The sequence below is a fragment of the Poeciliopsis prolifica genome, unplaced genomic scaffold (genome assembly GCF_027474105.1).
Source record: "Poeciliopsis prolifica strain line A6 unplaced genomic scaffold, Auburn_PproV2 SCAFFOLD006, whole genome shotgun sequence".
Lineage (NCBI taxonomy): Eukaryota > Metazoa > Chordata > Actinopteri > Cyprinodontiformes > Poeciliidae > Poeciliopsis > Poeciliopsis prolifica.
Genome location: NW_026562381.1, coordinates 11,523,349 through 11,539,363, shown reverse-complemented (window position 1 = coordinate 11,539,363; position 16,015 = coordinate 11,523,349). Strand labels below are relative to the sequence as shown.

The following is a 16,015-nucleotide window of genomic DNA, read 5'->3' as shown; positions in this document are numbered from 1 at the left end:
GTGGGACACTGATGTGTTGTGTGTAAAATACGGACATGTCGCGGAGATAAAGACCGCATATTTAGCAGGAATATTTACAGTGATATAGTTTGACAGAAAGAGTCTTTTTCGCAGTAAAGAAATGTTCATCCACCCATCATCATCGTGAATGTCATGTTAATTTGGAGCTGTTAATTAGCTAGCCTTTCTCAGAGTGGGATCATTATATAACAATCTACTTAAAATACTAGAAAAAAATCAATTAGGTTTAGAGTTTAGATTTATATTATATTATTTTTGATCCACATGTGATCCAATTCAACCATCTGTATGGTGCTGAGCCAGACTTGAGAAAGAGCTTACAGGGGCAGTAGCAGAGGGCTGCGATTTTTGAGTTCCATTAATATTTTGTTATTTTTATGAATATAGACAGTATATTGAAGTATTGGATCTTTATGAAGTTACAGTCAGTTTCTTTGGAACAACATGGAGTTATTGTCCCACAAGTCAGAGCTGGAAGTGATCCACGCCACTTAACCGCCATCTTGGGAGGCAAGCGTAGTGCAAAGCATAGATGAACCATGGCTTTGAGACCAACAAAATGAAAGAAGAGTACTCAAAATTGAGTAATCGAGTAATAGTTGCAATGTACTTATGTTGTTTATTAATTAGATAGAAACTAGGCGAGGGCTAGTTCTAAGATTGTGGCTTGTTTATTGTTGTCATAGCAACTCCATAGCAACTGTCATGACAGTTAGACAGAGATACCTATCAAGATGGCTTCCAGCTACAGAGTTCCTGAAAGTGTGATGTCACATGAAAAATATGTATTAATTTACTGTAATTTCCCTTGATAAAATATTTCTCCCTTAGTGGATAGGGCACCAAACAGGGTCCAGCCCAGGGAACCACATCCTTCTAAATCTGGCCCTGGTGCATAAGCTAGAACCCACATGCTTTTTTACTGCCACAAACAAGCTTCTGCCATGACTCTGACAGGATAAATAAGCACCCTTATCAGAAATAGCATTTTTATTTATTTGTTTTATTAAAAAAAAAAAAAACTCAAGACAAGATTAAAAAATAATCTGGCCTGACTCAGAACAAATACAGTTTTTCAGCAGGTTCTTGCCCTGCACAACATGCAAGCATAAACATACATCACTGCCATCACATCAACTAACACCAAACAGAACAATCAACTAACACCAAACAGAACAGATAAACTCAATAGAGTGCAGCAGCAGAAAGCTGCATCTTAGTGGCTACAGGCTAGAGCAGTATTTGTGGACTCTTGAGGTTTGATCGGGGGGTAATATTGACTTCAATACCAGCTTCTCTGTTGGGACCTTTCAGTTGATGTCAAGTTGAAGTACCGAGTAACAAATCATAGCATCTAATTAGAAAAAAATATGTGAACAGATAGACAAAATGATATAGTTATGTAATTCTGACGTTTTAAAAGAGTAAAATACTACAAATAAGTGGCATCACTACAAAAAAAGAAATGAAGGCATAAGAAATTAGTTTTACATCGTAAAGCTTTTTAAGTACTTGAAGTAGGTGATGTACATGAGGTAAAAAAAAAGCAAAGTATCTCTTGTGACAATATGCACTGTTTACTGTACATTCACTTGACCTGTAAAAGGCTCAGCAGACAGAAAATAACATTAAAACAAAAGGTTTACATACTAGAAATATCACTTAACCATAAATTTTAAATGTGTGTGGTTCATTTTTTTTAGATATAATAAGGTAGCCATGGATTACAATATATATATCTCATCTATATGATGCAGTAAAAGTACAACTAAAAGTTAATTTTTTTCCAAATGTACTACCGTAAATGTAACTAGTTAGTTAGTACCCACCTCTGGTTAATTATTGAGAAAGAATTATACCAGAGACACATTGATGGAAGTGTGTAGTTTCTGGTATACTAAGGACGTTTAACCAAGTACTGGTGAGGATAAACGTATATATTTGAGTTTGTATGTACATTTTTGATTTTGTCTATTGTGTCGATACAAATTTAAAATTAAATCCCTAAAATTGATCTGATATCCGTGTCAACCATAGCTGTATGTGGATGTCTGACAGCAACAATACATTGATGATACTATTTAGTCAAAGTATGGATTGTTTATTTCTAATATTTAACGACAGATAACATGGCAAACATAAAAAACATGAGAGATTGTGTCACATTTACATCAACAAACTAAAACTACAGAGAAGCAGCATGACTGAGTTTATTTTTCAATCTCAACGTGTCCCTGAAGCTTCTTCAACTCTGTGCAAACCTTGTCACTCCTCCTTTAATGCAAGGTCATTAGTACTGCTGACAATAAAGACGGCAGAATAGAGGGTCCTGTGTAGCAAATAAAGGTTTTTATATTAATTATTTCTATTAAGTATTGATATAGATGTATAATTTGTGATATACTAACTTACATGCATTCCTTCGAGACAGATCCAGCTTAAATGGACTTTAGTGGACTTTATGTTGAGTCAGTTTTTGCTCTCGTATTTGCAGCTGGTTCAAAATGCTGCTGCACATTTTTTAACTGGTAAAAACTGAAAACATTTCTAGTGCTTCTCACTGCCTAATCTTAAAATAATCTTCAAATGCATTTTTATTTTATTTTTTCAGTGCCAATAAGGCTTAATTTGGCCTTATTTGTTTTTAATTGCTTTCATTGCATTTGATTGATCTTCGGTCATATTTATTTTTATTTCTTTTGAGGCATATTTATAGTTTGAAGTTAAGTGCTGTGCTCTGTTTTCTGGTAATGGGATTATTATCTGGTACTAATTTAGGTTAAACGCCAAGTATTTTGTGACTGAAATTTTTTCCAAATACTCAAATTTGTCTTTGCTGAAAAGAAAAATGTAACGTATTATCCCTCTTGTAGCCAGCTGACAGACAGTACACATGTGTAGAAGAGGTACTGCATGTTTTTTGTGACTGAATGTTAAATAAACTCTTATGACTCCAGGACTTTGACTAGGACCTTATCAAAAGGACTCTAACCCTTATGAAAGTCTAGAAGAAGATCCTCTTACTTGACATTTATTGAGCCTTAGAGTTGAAAGATTTATTTGTGCTTTTACATGTGAATGTATGGACATTTTGGAAATTTAGTATTTTTGTCACTAATTTATGTGCACATCAAAAATATCTGATTCAAGCAACAGTCCCGATCTTACAAGAAGTTCTGTCCGTCTTTGTTTTCTTGTTGCAGATCAACCTTAAATGATCATTCCAGTGAGCTGGACTACCAAACTAATTTAACATCAAACTATTTTCTTTCATCCACTTCTTGAATCTACCTGTCGAACTTCTGAGACCAATTCTCTCATTTTTAGCCATGTTCACTCCAGTGAAGGGCGAGAAGGCTTTGTTCAAGAAAATGGGAATGACAGCTTCATCTATTTATCATACGGCGTACAATGGCAGACCTTGAGAGCCAGACAGATTTTCACTGATCCAGGCTCTGGCGCTGCAAGCAGGATTATTAAATAAAATCATATGTGAGGAGAGTCAGAATTCACCACATGCTCATAACTTTCTGAGTATTTTCAATTTAGTCAAAAAACACAATGATGCAAAATGCAAGAAGAAAACATATTGAACACCTCTAAAGTTCTTGATATTTAATAAAACATCACATAATTAGAACCTTGTTTTTGATATGTCAAATGACAAACAAAGGAACCGATTATCAAACAAAATGTGGGATCAACATCTAGAACAGGTTAAGCAAGCTTTTGGAAAATGCTAAAATCCTCTGGCCCATGTTTGGAGGATTCTTCCATTGTTCCAACAAAATGCCTCCAGCCTTGTATTGCTGGAGGCAATGCATGCCTCCTTTTTTAAAATTTGAAGATTTTTGGATGATGCTTAAGTCAGATTTAAATTCACTTTTTTGTTGTTTAGAAGTAAATTTACAGGCCCTTGGACCAAAGTATGGAATGAGAAGACAGGAAAAGTGTTCATTACTGAAGATATTATTTCATCAGCTGCTGGTTTAGTGCTAGAATATCTGAAACCCTTCAGCAGATGAATGCATCTTTATAAATTAAAATGTTTTGAGATTGGATCTGCTGTGTTGCTGCATTGGTATATTCTTTTGATTCTGAGAACTGCTTGATTTCTTAATTTCATTCATAAAACATCAGAAAATGATTGTAGTAATGTCCCCTTCATTGACTCGCTGACAAAAACACATAAGGACCCAGAAGAAGTGGTTTGATTTTAGTGTAATTTAGTGCAGATTCAGACCCCCGGTGCATGTCAGAAACAGTCACCAGAATGCTACTTAATGGCTTCTCCAGCGGAGAGGCATTGTTGTCAGGCCGTGGCCAAATTGTCCAACAGTCAGTCTAAACAGGGAGTAAAGGCTCTAGACACAAAGGATACCTCAGACAGACACATTAGAACTGGTTAGTTTTACAGTCCTGACCAAAATGTTAAAGCTGGACAAGACATTTCAAGTGATCACATTTTCTGCAGCAGGAAGAAACTGAGAAGAAAAATTAGAAACTCCAACACGCTGCTCTTCAGCTTATCAGCCTTGAATAGTTAAAATCTTTGCAAAAATCTGGATTTTAAAGTAATTTTCTGTCAGGCATTCACACTGTCATGCCCTCCTTTGATAGCCAAGGCGACACGGCTTTCTGTCTTTGAATGTGGCAGCGTAAGCTGCACAAGCAAGGCTTCTTGCAACAATTCATCCCTACAGAGGTTGAATTTTCTTCCACGGAATATACGTGACTGTTCTGCTTTACAAAGGAGCGCCAAAGACAACTGGAGATGTTCTCCGCATGTAGGAGGATTTATCGTGACATGGGAGCATTTTCCTTCAATGGAACAATGGAGCTTTAGGTTCATGGGCATCAAGCCTCACTGTGTGGAGATTTTACAGCAAGCTTTCCTTTTGACTGAGGATCCTCATCTACAACCACCAAGGCACTAGATAAAACATGTCTCGCCAGATACATATATATGATTAAAGATCTCTTCCAGGAGAATAACATCCCTGTATGGACCATCCTGTATGTTCCTGTGAGCTAAATCCCTTTGTAAACAAAAATAGATGCTAGTTCTAGATCCTGAATTGTCTTCATGAAGCTATCCTCAGACCTCTGGCAAAGGGAGTCATAAAGCAAGACTTCAGGTAACCGCTGCAGTGATTAGAGGACTTTGATTGCTGGTAATAACTATCATCTTGCCTGTCGTAGATTTCTGTACACTTTTAAGCCTGTTCCGGTGTCAGGGGAAACGCCAGTCAAGACATGGTGATATAAATAATCTGATGTAAATTCAGGCAAAGTCGGCAATTTAATCAAATCAACAAACACGTCAGGGGAGAGAAGGTTTGAGTCCGTTTCTAGCTAGCTATTTCCAACTTTTGGGAAGGCCACTGTCTACGTGTCCCAACTAGGTGTGTTACTTCTACAGACAAATTAGCTTGACTTGAACAAGTAGAAACCATGGCTATGCTGTAGGGGTGCACAGATTTATTAGCCAGTCGATTTCCTTAATTTTGGGACGTCAGAGATCGGCCAATACTCATATGTGAAGCCGCTCATATCTGCTTCATCAAACCACTGTCTTCTTCTGCTCTGCTGGGAGAGAGGTTTGACTGATGCAGTTAACAATAGTCACCCCACTATTGCCAACTCAGTGACTTCCTTGCTATATTTAGAAACATTTCAGACAAAAAAAAAATGGTATACAACAAAACAGGAGTCTGCTGTTCAGGCTTTTTAAAGATTGGTCATCAGCGATCGGCCAGAAAACTGCAATTGGTGCAACCATACTACACTGGCAAAAATAACTTGGAAAAAAAATTGCTGTTGCTTCGTTCAAGACTTCCTTCTCTCATTTGTCACCACACAAGACGTTTGCGTCAGCTGTCGGCAAATTACGGCGCTCCATTCTCCTCCTGGCAGCACTTACACTAGTCTGCAAAATAACAGCAAAAGTTGGGAGAAACGCCAGATTTAGTCTGTTGTTCAACATTAACTGAAGACATTTTCTGTAAATAGTATCTGATGAGGATTCATTAACCAAGTGATAATCACAATAAAATAGTTTTTTAATTCTGCTCCTAGGAAAGTTAACCATAGTGTGAAAATACAAAAACTAAATGACAATAATTAATAAAAACAATATCTAACTAAAACTAGCTAATAAAAGATAGTTAAAGCCAAATGAATTAGACAAAAAGTCAGTTCCAACAGACCTCAACATCTTCTTCTGCAGCAAGTCTGTGAGTGGAAGAGGATAAAATGGCTGCATGACTTCATTCCTCACTAAGCGGCTGCTTGTAATCTGGACCACTGATCCAGGGTCAGCAGTGTGCCGACTTTGTTATCCATTTGATCTAACATTGTAATCATTGCAGTAAAGTTGCAATATCTTTCAACAAGTGTAGTTGGAGATGGTTTCCCCTGTCAGTGGGTGCAGTTTCACAATGTCCAACACAGTAATTACAAAAATCCCCCCAAAAAGCCCTGTTGGTCAGTTTAACAAACTAAAATCTAAAATACACACACAGGACTGTGAAATTTTAAATACATTTACACTACCTTGAAAAAGTCTTCTCAGCTTTTCACATTTTGTGCGTTGCTTCAATAAAGTTGAGTATATTGTATTTATATTTATTGAGACCAACATTAATAAAAGAAAAACAGTTTCATAGATGTTTGGTAAAACATTTATGAAACCTCAAGTTAGTATAGGAGTGCACCGATTGCAGTTTTCTGGCTGATTACTAATCTTAAGAAGCCTGACATCAGGGTGCTGTGGTGGCGCAGGGGTTAAGCACAACCCAGAGGCCTTGAGGACATAAGGAGTCCTTGATGTGGCTGTTGCAGGTTCGATTCCTGGCCTGGTGACCTGAGCCCCATGTCTTCCCCTTTCCCTCATTACTCAGTTTTCTGTCAATTCACTATCAAATAAAGGTCACTTGAGCCAATAAAATCTATAAAAGAGACCTGACATTCAGATTTTGGTTGATACCAATTTCTTTTGTCTGAAATGTTGCTAAATATAGCAAGAAAATGACTGAGTTGGTAACAGTGGGATGATTATTGTTAACTGCCAACATACAGACATGACCCGGTGGACCAGTCTGTCAGTCAAACTTCTCTTTGCAGAGCAAGAAGGACAGTGGATACTTCGGACAACGCTTGACCCAACCAAAGTACTTTTAGAAATGTCATCAGCAGATTTACACATTTAGATTGAATTTTCTGCCCATTTATTTTTGAAAAATGGCTCAAACTCAGCCAGTTTGATGATGTGATGGACGATTTTACAGTTTTGCCCTCTGTTCTGCCTTGGACTCAGACTTGGACTTTGACTGGGTCATTCTACCATAAATGTTTTGACCTTCATTGTAGCTCTGGGTTCATATTTAGGGCATTTTGTCCTTCTGGAAGGAGAACCTCTCTCTACCAAGTTTGAATTTGACAAGACCACGTTGCATGTGTTTGCTGCAGCCCCTTCATGACAGCTGCAAGTTAAAAGTCATGACTTTCTTTCAACTTTCTTTCAACAGTGGCTTTCCATTCTGCCATAAAGACTGAATTTATTTAGTCTACAGCTAATGGTTGTCTTGTCAACAGATTTTCCCACCTGAACTGCCTCTTTGTTGCTGCTCTGATGAATGTTCTCCTTGCCCAGCCTGTCAGGTTAGATGGACAATGATGTCAGGTAGAAAAATCCATTTTATACTTTTAGAGCATCTCTTTTTTTTTCTTTTCAGCCTTCTGGGTCATTTGAAAAGAACTAAATTTACTCCAGTCTCAATACAGACTTATTATAGACACAAATGAACTAATGCTGTGGGAGTTGTCTGTGCTTAATACTTCTTTTTATCTCAGATGAGCTTGTTGACAGCGATATCAGATTATAAAATTCTCATAGTTACCAGTTTTGCCACCAGATGCCTAAGCTCACTGCAGACTATTCAGAACTCTCAAAATTCAGCAGCTGTTTGAAAACTGAACCCTAAACATCAATATTTTATTCACACAGGAAATACAGAGACTATCTCGCTCATGTCCACAGCCTTCTTAATAGTAAACTCACACTGACGTCTCTTCTAGTGTATTATTAAAAATATTGTATAACAAAATTTAGAATACATTCCCTTGCTGAATACAGGATGTATAATATACAGAGATGTCCCGCAGATATCAGTGCACATGTAATGTTTACTCAGTGTGTTCAGACAGCAGAAATCCCCCTCCACAGAAAAAACACTCACATGAAGTAGAGAGAAAAAGTGTTTGCACCCTTCCTGATTTCCATTATTTGTCACACTTAAGTGTTTCAGAACATCAAACCAATTAAGATAGTAGTCAGTGATGAAAAAAGTAAACACAAATTACAGTTTTCAAGTGAAGATGCTTATTATTATTATTGTTGAAGAAAAAAATCCAAAAGAAATATCTACATCAAACATCTACATCAAGAACCTGGAAGGTGTTGTTTGTCCTGTAGTCTGAATCTGCACAAGTCAGGTTCATTGATAAAACATGTCTCATAAAACAGATGAAGAAACAAATAAAAGTAACAATTAAATCAGAATCATAAGACAAATTTTTACAAAGTAAGAAAGGCACCACAGCAAAAGCATAAAAGTTTTTCTTATTATAAACTAAACTAGAAAGCAAAATATTTTAACACCTAAGTGCAGGGTTTGAATATGGTGTCAAGTCCTGCTGCTGCAACCATCCCCATAGTATGATGCTCACACCACCATGCTCACACCATCATGCTTCACTGCAAGTATGACGCCTGGCATTCACATCAAAGAGTTCAATCTTTGTCTCAACAAATCAGAAAATGTAGTTTCTCTTGGTCTGACAGTCTTTCAGAAGCCTTTTGGTAAACTCCAGATGGGTTGCCATGTTTATTAAGGATTAGTTTTCGTCTGACCGCTCTACCATACAGGCCAGACGATAGTTGTCCTTCTGAGAGGTTGTCCTCTCTGGAGCTCGGTCAGAGTTACCATCAGGTCACTAATTGCTCAGTTTAGACGGCCAGCCATCTTCCGCAAGAGTCCTGCTGGTACCAAACTTCTTCCATTTACCGATAATGGAGGCCACTGAACTCACCGGGACCTTCAAAGCAGCAGAAACGTTTCCCCAGATTTGAGCCTCAAAACAATCCTGTCTCAGAGCTCACATGCAATCCCTTTGAGTTCATGCTTAGTGTTTGACCTCTGACCTGCACTGTCAACTGTAGGCCCTCTTAGAGACAGGCGTGCGCCTTTCCAAATCAAGTCCAGTCGGCTCAATTTGCCACAGGTGGACCAGTTTGACCAGTGGACACAGCTCAGTTTAAAGCTTCATGGCAAAGGCTGACAATACTTATGTACATTTGATTTATTGGTGTTTTAGTTTTTTATAAATTTACAAAAGAAAAATCTTAACATTTTTTGTCATAATTGAATATTTGTGTATAGAATTTTAAGGAAAGATATTATTTTGATCAAATTTGGAATAAGGATTTAATATAACAAAATGTGGAAAATGTGAATATTGTCCAGACATTTAAAAGCTAGCAGCTGCTTGTTTCACCTATCTCTATCTCAGTGGTGTTTTCATGCCAGGATCCTTCTGAGACAACCATGTTCACCTGACTTTATATGCACCACAATTGGCTCTTCCTCAGGTGACAAAGTCTGTTTTGTGTTTGGATCACACAGGTGATTAATTTACAGTCAATCTTTATTGTTAGATGTCAAACATAGCTAGAAATGTAAAATTTACATATGAGAACAACAGTAAATTATAAGCTGATGTTTGTTGTAATTTCGGCATGGTGAGAATATTTTTAACTACTATCCCAAAATGTGATTATGGAGTCGTAGAACTACCATAAATAACCTTTGGCTATTTTTCTTTAGGGGCAAGAAAGTTATCCCGTAGGACTGAGTTAACTCTTGAAGTTTGCACAGAAATTTAATCTAAGATTTTATCCCAAAAAACTCAGTAAAAAAACTGTAGACTTGCACAGATATTGCACTATATTGGCAAATGTTTTTGTTCACTCATCCAAATCATTTAATTCAGATATTCAAATCACTTCCATGGCCACAGTCATATAAATGCCAGTACCTGGGCTTACAAGCTGCTTTTACAAACATTTTGTAAAAGAAAGAGTCACTTTCAGAAAAAGTATCTTGATAATATGTTAACTGTGCAAAAGGTCTTGCCAGGATATTTTTTTGCTAGTAAATATTCTAAAGTGAAAGCGTTTGAGAATGACAGCAACTCAGCAACTTGTGGCATGTTTTCTGTCGTTGAAGCTGGACCAAAATGCAGACCAGACCCTTTGAGGATCATTGTGAACATTTTTATAATAAAATGACAAACTTACAACAGAAGCACGATGAAGACAGGCCATAAAATAGCTGTGGAGAAACGTAAGAATCCAACAAAAAAAATCCAACCAGGAGGTGAAATACTGAGACAGGCAGAAAATGACAAGAGAACCAGATGAGATGATCAGGGGAAACAGGCGCAGCTGTGGGAGGAAGACTAATTAACATAGACGGAGTAGAACTAACAATCCATGAATCTACAAATCTGAGAAAATAAATTAGACTGTAAAAGCAGCAAAAAAAAGTACTAAGAAAAGTTTGTTGGCACCATATCTGGCAGACAGTGCAATTTTATGACAAGCTATATTTCTCAACAACTTTATCTCTGACCTGTGTGTCCCTTGGGCTTCATGATCTTTGTTCCCCGAAGGTTTCACAGAGCCGCTGAGATTATATTCGGTGACTTTTAGGGGCATTTACTTCCACTGGACTTTATTTAAAGTTTTTTTTTTTTTTATTAAAATGGGTCAATAGTCTGGCCTTTAACTTCCCATGTTCAGTTCTTCTCAATTATCATGTCCCTTTGGTGCTCCATTTGGTATTTCTCCTATTGAACTTGATTTCTCTGGAAGTCTTTCAACCAGTCAGTGAACAGAAAGAAAAGTTGTGAATGATAACATTTATTTTCTGCACTGTTTTAGAATTGTAGTCTGCCTGTAATTTAGGAAATGCAGTGGAGGAAATGAATGAAGCCATTTTGGCCATGCTTCCAAAATACTGAATTAACATCAACAGTCAGCTTGTTTGGCTCGGCACCTCTGTCCTCTAAAGATGGAACCATCAAAGCATAGTTCCTTTGCTGGATAGTTAAGAATAACATCCCACTTTATTTCGGTTGTTTTTACGCTACATTTCAGTCAGATAATGTGAGAGAAAGCAGTTGAAGGCAGCAAAAGATGGCTGTTTCCAGTCAAACTGGTGCATTACATACGTCATGGCCAAATGTTAGCCATGGACTAAAATTAAAACTTCAACAGAATACACAGAATCCAATCGGAGTAAGCAATCATTCTTCTCAGTGGCTGAAGGTCTAGACCCGTATAGGAGCGAGGAGCTGACTTTCACCAGGCTCGGTGAATATATAAGCACACTGCACTTTCTAGATTTCTGTTTGTTATAAAAGTGACAACAATGTACGATCTGACTTCTGACTCCCCATCCCACATTTGTACTTCTTTGTCTGTCATAAAATCACAATCAAACATGTTGTGTTTTGTGGTTGTAATGAGATAAAATGTGAGTACTTTCACAAACAAGAACTTTTCTCCTTAGATAAGCTTTGTGTATTAGCTGGAGTCAATAAGGGGACGTTAAGGTGCTGCGTTCACTCCTGTTTGTGAGTTAAAATGGCAGAAGCAGCATTCCCAGTCCTCATTATCACAAAAGTTGCATTTTGCCTGTGTGATTCAAATCAAATAACTACTTATTCAGAATAACATTTCTATTTATGCAGGTTGCTTTTGCGTTACATTTCAGTCAGGTAAGATGGGAGGAAGCAGCTGAAGGCTCTAGAATGAGAGGCTGATGCCCAGCGAGCAGCACGTCTGTCTGCCTGTTATTCACCTGTAGGGCTTATCCCGGCGCTAGGACCCAGGGTGCGCGATTTTCATCTCCAGCTGCTGCAGACCGAAAACTGGCAATAAGGGAAGATCGCGAGGACAAGCCAAAATTGCTTACTGTATTCATTCTGCTTCAAAAATCCCACTTGTGGCCCCTCACCGAAGCCCGGGCGACGGCGGCGGCCGCTTGTTGCGCGGTGTGCGGGCTTTGAGGCTGTCGACGGCTCGGAGCGCAAGGTAAGACGGTGCAATACCACGCGATTACTAATAACAAAGGCGTTACGGGCGAGCAGGGGGCATTAGAGGGGGCATTGCACAACGCTGCCGAGGGCGAGTAAAACTCTGCCAAACTTTGACCTGGATATCTGCGTTTCCCCTCCCGGGTTGTGTCTCGAAGGAGCCTCAGTAGTTGGCGTGATGTTTCGCTGTTATCCCGCGGCATTAAATGCGGGATCGTGTCACATGTATACGGACAGCCAAGTTGTGGGGATGACATCCGTGGAAGTGCCGTCCATGCGTGCCGGGTGCGGGGTAAAATCCAGATCCTGACACAGTTTAGCCCCCCGCGGATGCGATTTGAACATTTCGGAGATAGATTTAACACAACACGGCACGCAGGGCCATCCATTAACCTGGAGGATAACATCACTCTGGACTGTTTCTGTGAGCGGCTGCTGTCCTTCCTGTGGCTTACTGTGGAATAATTGATCACTTCTACCAAGATGGAAGGGCATTGTTGTGGGTTTGCGTGTCCCGACTTCCCCGCAGCCTCGACATTATTGACCAGGTGAAGCACCAACTTAGGCGGGACATCCTCCTCTCCGTGAAGCATGGCGGCCTAAATAAGGTCGATAATCTCCGATATGACTAACACTTAGATGAGCATGTGAGCCCACTTTGAGGACGACACACTTTGAACAAAATAAAAACAGGCCTTTGAACATAAACAAAGTACATTCATCCGTGGCATCGCAGCTGCCATCGTCGCTTGTGCCGAATACCACATCTCAGATTTATGATAATGGCGTGGATAACAAGTTTTAAAATGAAAAAAAAAAAAAAAAAACAACTCCCAGCTTCACACATCCGGTGTGGAGTCTGTGAAAGAAAACAGCCGGTCGCAGCCGGGGGATTTCATCCGGAGCTCCTGCGCGGAGGTTCGGGTCTCCGGGTTGCCCCCCTCCCCTGCGCCCCCCCCCCAGGCTCAGACACAATGCGATGTGTCAGCTGCCCACTTTGTGTGACTGTTACGGCTCTCTACGGCGTTTCCCTCCTCACCGATCGGCTGCTTGTATTTGTTTTGCCGATTTCCCATCTGGCCGCCTGTCAGCGATTTGTCCGATTACACGCAGCCATTGCTGGGCGAATGGTGAAGGGCATGCTGGAGTCCCCTGCACGGCGGAGCAGCCAAGTAGTTTGTGGACAGGGTCGTTGTCCTGCACGGCGGCAGCAGCCACACTAATTCCTCCCACCACATGGCGGCTTCAGCCCGGCCGTTTTGGGCGGTTATTTCCCCACCAGGAACCAGGCTGGAGTTTAGAAAAGTCAGATATTTGTTGCTAAAGGAGTGGATCCCACTGCAAAGCAGCAGGCCTGGGTTCAGGTAAGACCAAGTGGCCTAATTACAGCGCAGTCCCCTGCACCGCTTAACTACTGTGCCAAAATGTGATTATGGAGTAAGAATGACCTGTGGCTGTTTATCTTTTGGGGGTGGGGCGGGGGTTTTTGTCGTTTCCATTGACTTACCTGTCATGATGTGAGCACAGAAATATGAGAATCTAAACTAGGATAAATCTGACTGCAAACTGGAGTTAAAACCACCTAACTGAATCCAGAACCTAAACCAACCTTACAATATCAGGAAATGTGATTTTGACAGACTGCTCTGCAATGTCAGAGCTGAAGAAGCGCAACACACACACACACGCACACACACACACACACACACAGAGAGAGAGAGGCGCTGTCTCTATCATCAGGAAATATTTGTTTCAGTAGGTTTCACTCTTTAGGTTTTCTAATTTATATTGTCTCAAAAATGTTTGGGCAGAATGTGATTCTCAAGTAAAAATAGCATGATTACACTGCATAGATGTAACATTTTACAGAATTATATAGCATTTCAAACACGAAATGAACAATTATTTCCCCTGATGCTGAAATAATCTGACATTTTGACTATTGTAGCTCTGATAACCACATCTGTTACATTTATTGGCAAGCTGTACATTTTTGTAACCAAAAAATGCTTACAAACAGCTGACTTTACTTCCCTGAAAGGGAAGCATCTCTCTTTCTGCCATTCAATAAGTAGTGCAGCAACTAGTGGGGGAGGGGCAGCGATTTCTCACTCTGTGCTCATTGGTTTTGAATGAAAAGGTCTCTGTATTCCTTGACATCTGTAATCGACCCATGTCTGGTTTAAAATCTGTTTAATTACCGTCTTCATTGTCATTATAAATAGTTGTTAGCAGTTGCTATCGCCAATAATGTGAAACGGTCTTTATTTCTGATTCTCAACGTCTCAGATCGGTTTATTTTGATTGGAGAACAATGGAGATTTACACAAGCACCGAGAGCTTATCTCTAGGTTTCATGAAGGAGAGAAGATTATAAGAATAGATTTGTTTCAGTCAGAAACACTTTGTATAGATATACAGAAGTGAGATGAACATAATGTTGAGCTAAAAGTCAAAAGTTCTCAGAAATCTTCTTTTTAAATGTTTGTTGTATTTGTGGCTGAAGGTTGAGATGTTTTTGTTACTTCATCTTTTGGGTCTATTTGGACTATTTTCAGTGATAATGTAAACTACATGAGGTTTCAGCAAAAATGAAGTTGTCAAGAAGTCAATTTAAGAAAAACTTTTTAAGAATGGAGCAGGTAAGATGGGTTCTCCTCTGTGGGTGAGTTAAAATGTAAGAAGCAGTGCTTTCGCTCTAATTAAACTTAAATCTTATTCAAAATAATACCCAGCCTGATTTTGAGTGTCTTTGTATTGGCTCAAAGTCAGCTGCTCCATTCAGTAAAATGAAAATATAATTTTAATTGAGCTGAATCTCTGCGGAGCAATGCAAATTTGTGAATTTGCAACTAAGCATTTTATGTTTTTGATACTTTTAATCAGTTCCGTGCTGCATATTTTTATTAGGAAAAAAAAAACAAATTTTAATAAGAATGAGGTAAAAAGAAAAGGCTAATTCTGGTCCTCATTATATCACTTTACTAATTTGACATCCACAAAGTGAATGCAGTAGAAATCATTTTAAAATGTATGGCCGTGTATGTGACTCCAAGGCCCATGGAGAGACAGTGAAGTTAGATGGCATGGCCACAGAAGACCAAAGGTTCTTTGAAGAGAGCACGTTTTAAAATGGCCCAGTCCGTCAGGCTGCAGCTGGAGGGCCTCCTGTTAGTCCTCCAGCAGCAGACCCGAACCTCTGCCACTCTGGGTTTTATTAAAGCCCGTTTCACCAGCTGACTGCTAATTGACCTGTCGTGGGCTGACTCAGTCAGGCGCTCCGTGGTAATCGCAACCCCGCGTTGTTTATTTAAAAAGAAAAAAAGAAAAGAAAAGAAAGAAACACAGACGCACATTTCATTACTTCGTTGCCCCGATAAGCCTTTTCAGTTTAGCGCACCGTTACACTCTTTGGTCGCGATCCCCCATTCCCCTGAGCGGCTGGAGCGCGCGTTGCATGCCGGTACCTGCAGTTCCGAGCGCTCCCGGCCTCTCCAGCGTCCAACGCTGGGCGTGGAGAGCCGAGCACTACATCTCCCATGCTGTCGCCGCGCACCCTCCTGCCCCCCGCCCTCCCTCCGCGCTCTCCCACCAGACTGGAGGCTGGAGATACGGAACGGACTGTCTTGACGACCCCCCTCTCTGCCCTCCCCTTCTTCTCCTCCCTTACTCCCGCCCCCCCACCCCGGACTTTTAGAGCCGAAAACCGTCGAGATCAGCGAGCAGCCGCGGACGGCCGGGGCGAAAGGCTGGACTCGGCCGTATCTCTCCACCACAGTCGTGCCTGCACGTCGCTTCACTTGCCATCTGGACGAGCGGGTTCGTAACTGTT

At 39.9% G+C, this 16,015-nt stretch overlaps 1 protein-coding gene across 1 annotated transcript in view; it reads left to right on the top strand.

Moving 5' to 3' along the window:
• Positions 1–16,015, top strand: part of LOC129360240 (BCL-6 corepressor-like protein 1) — a 42,124-nt gene that overhangs the window by 2,972 nt on the left and 23,137 nt on the right.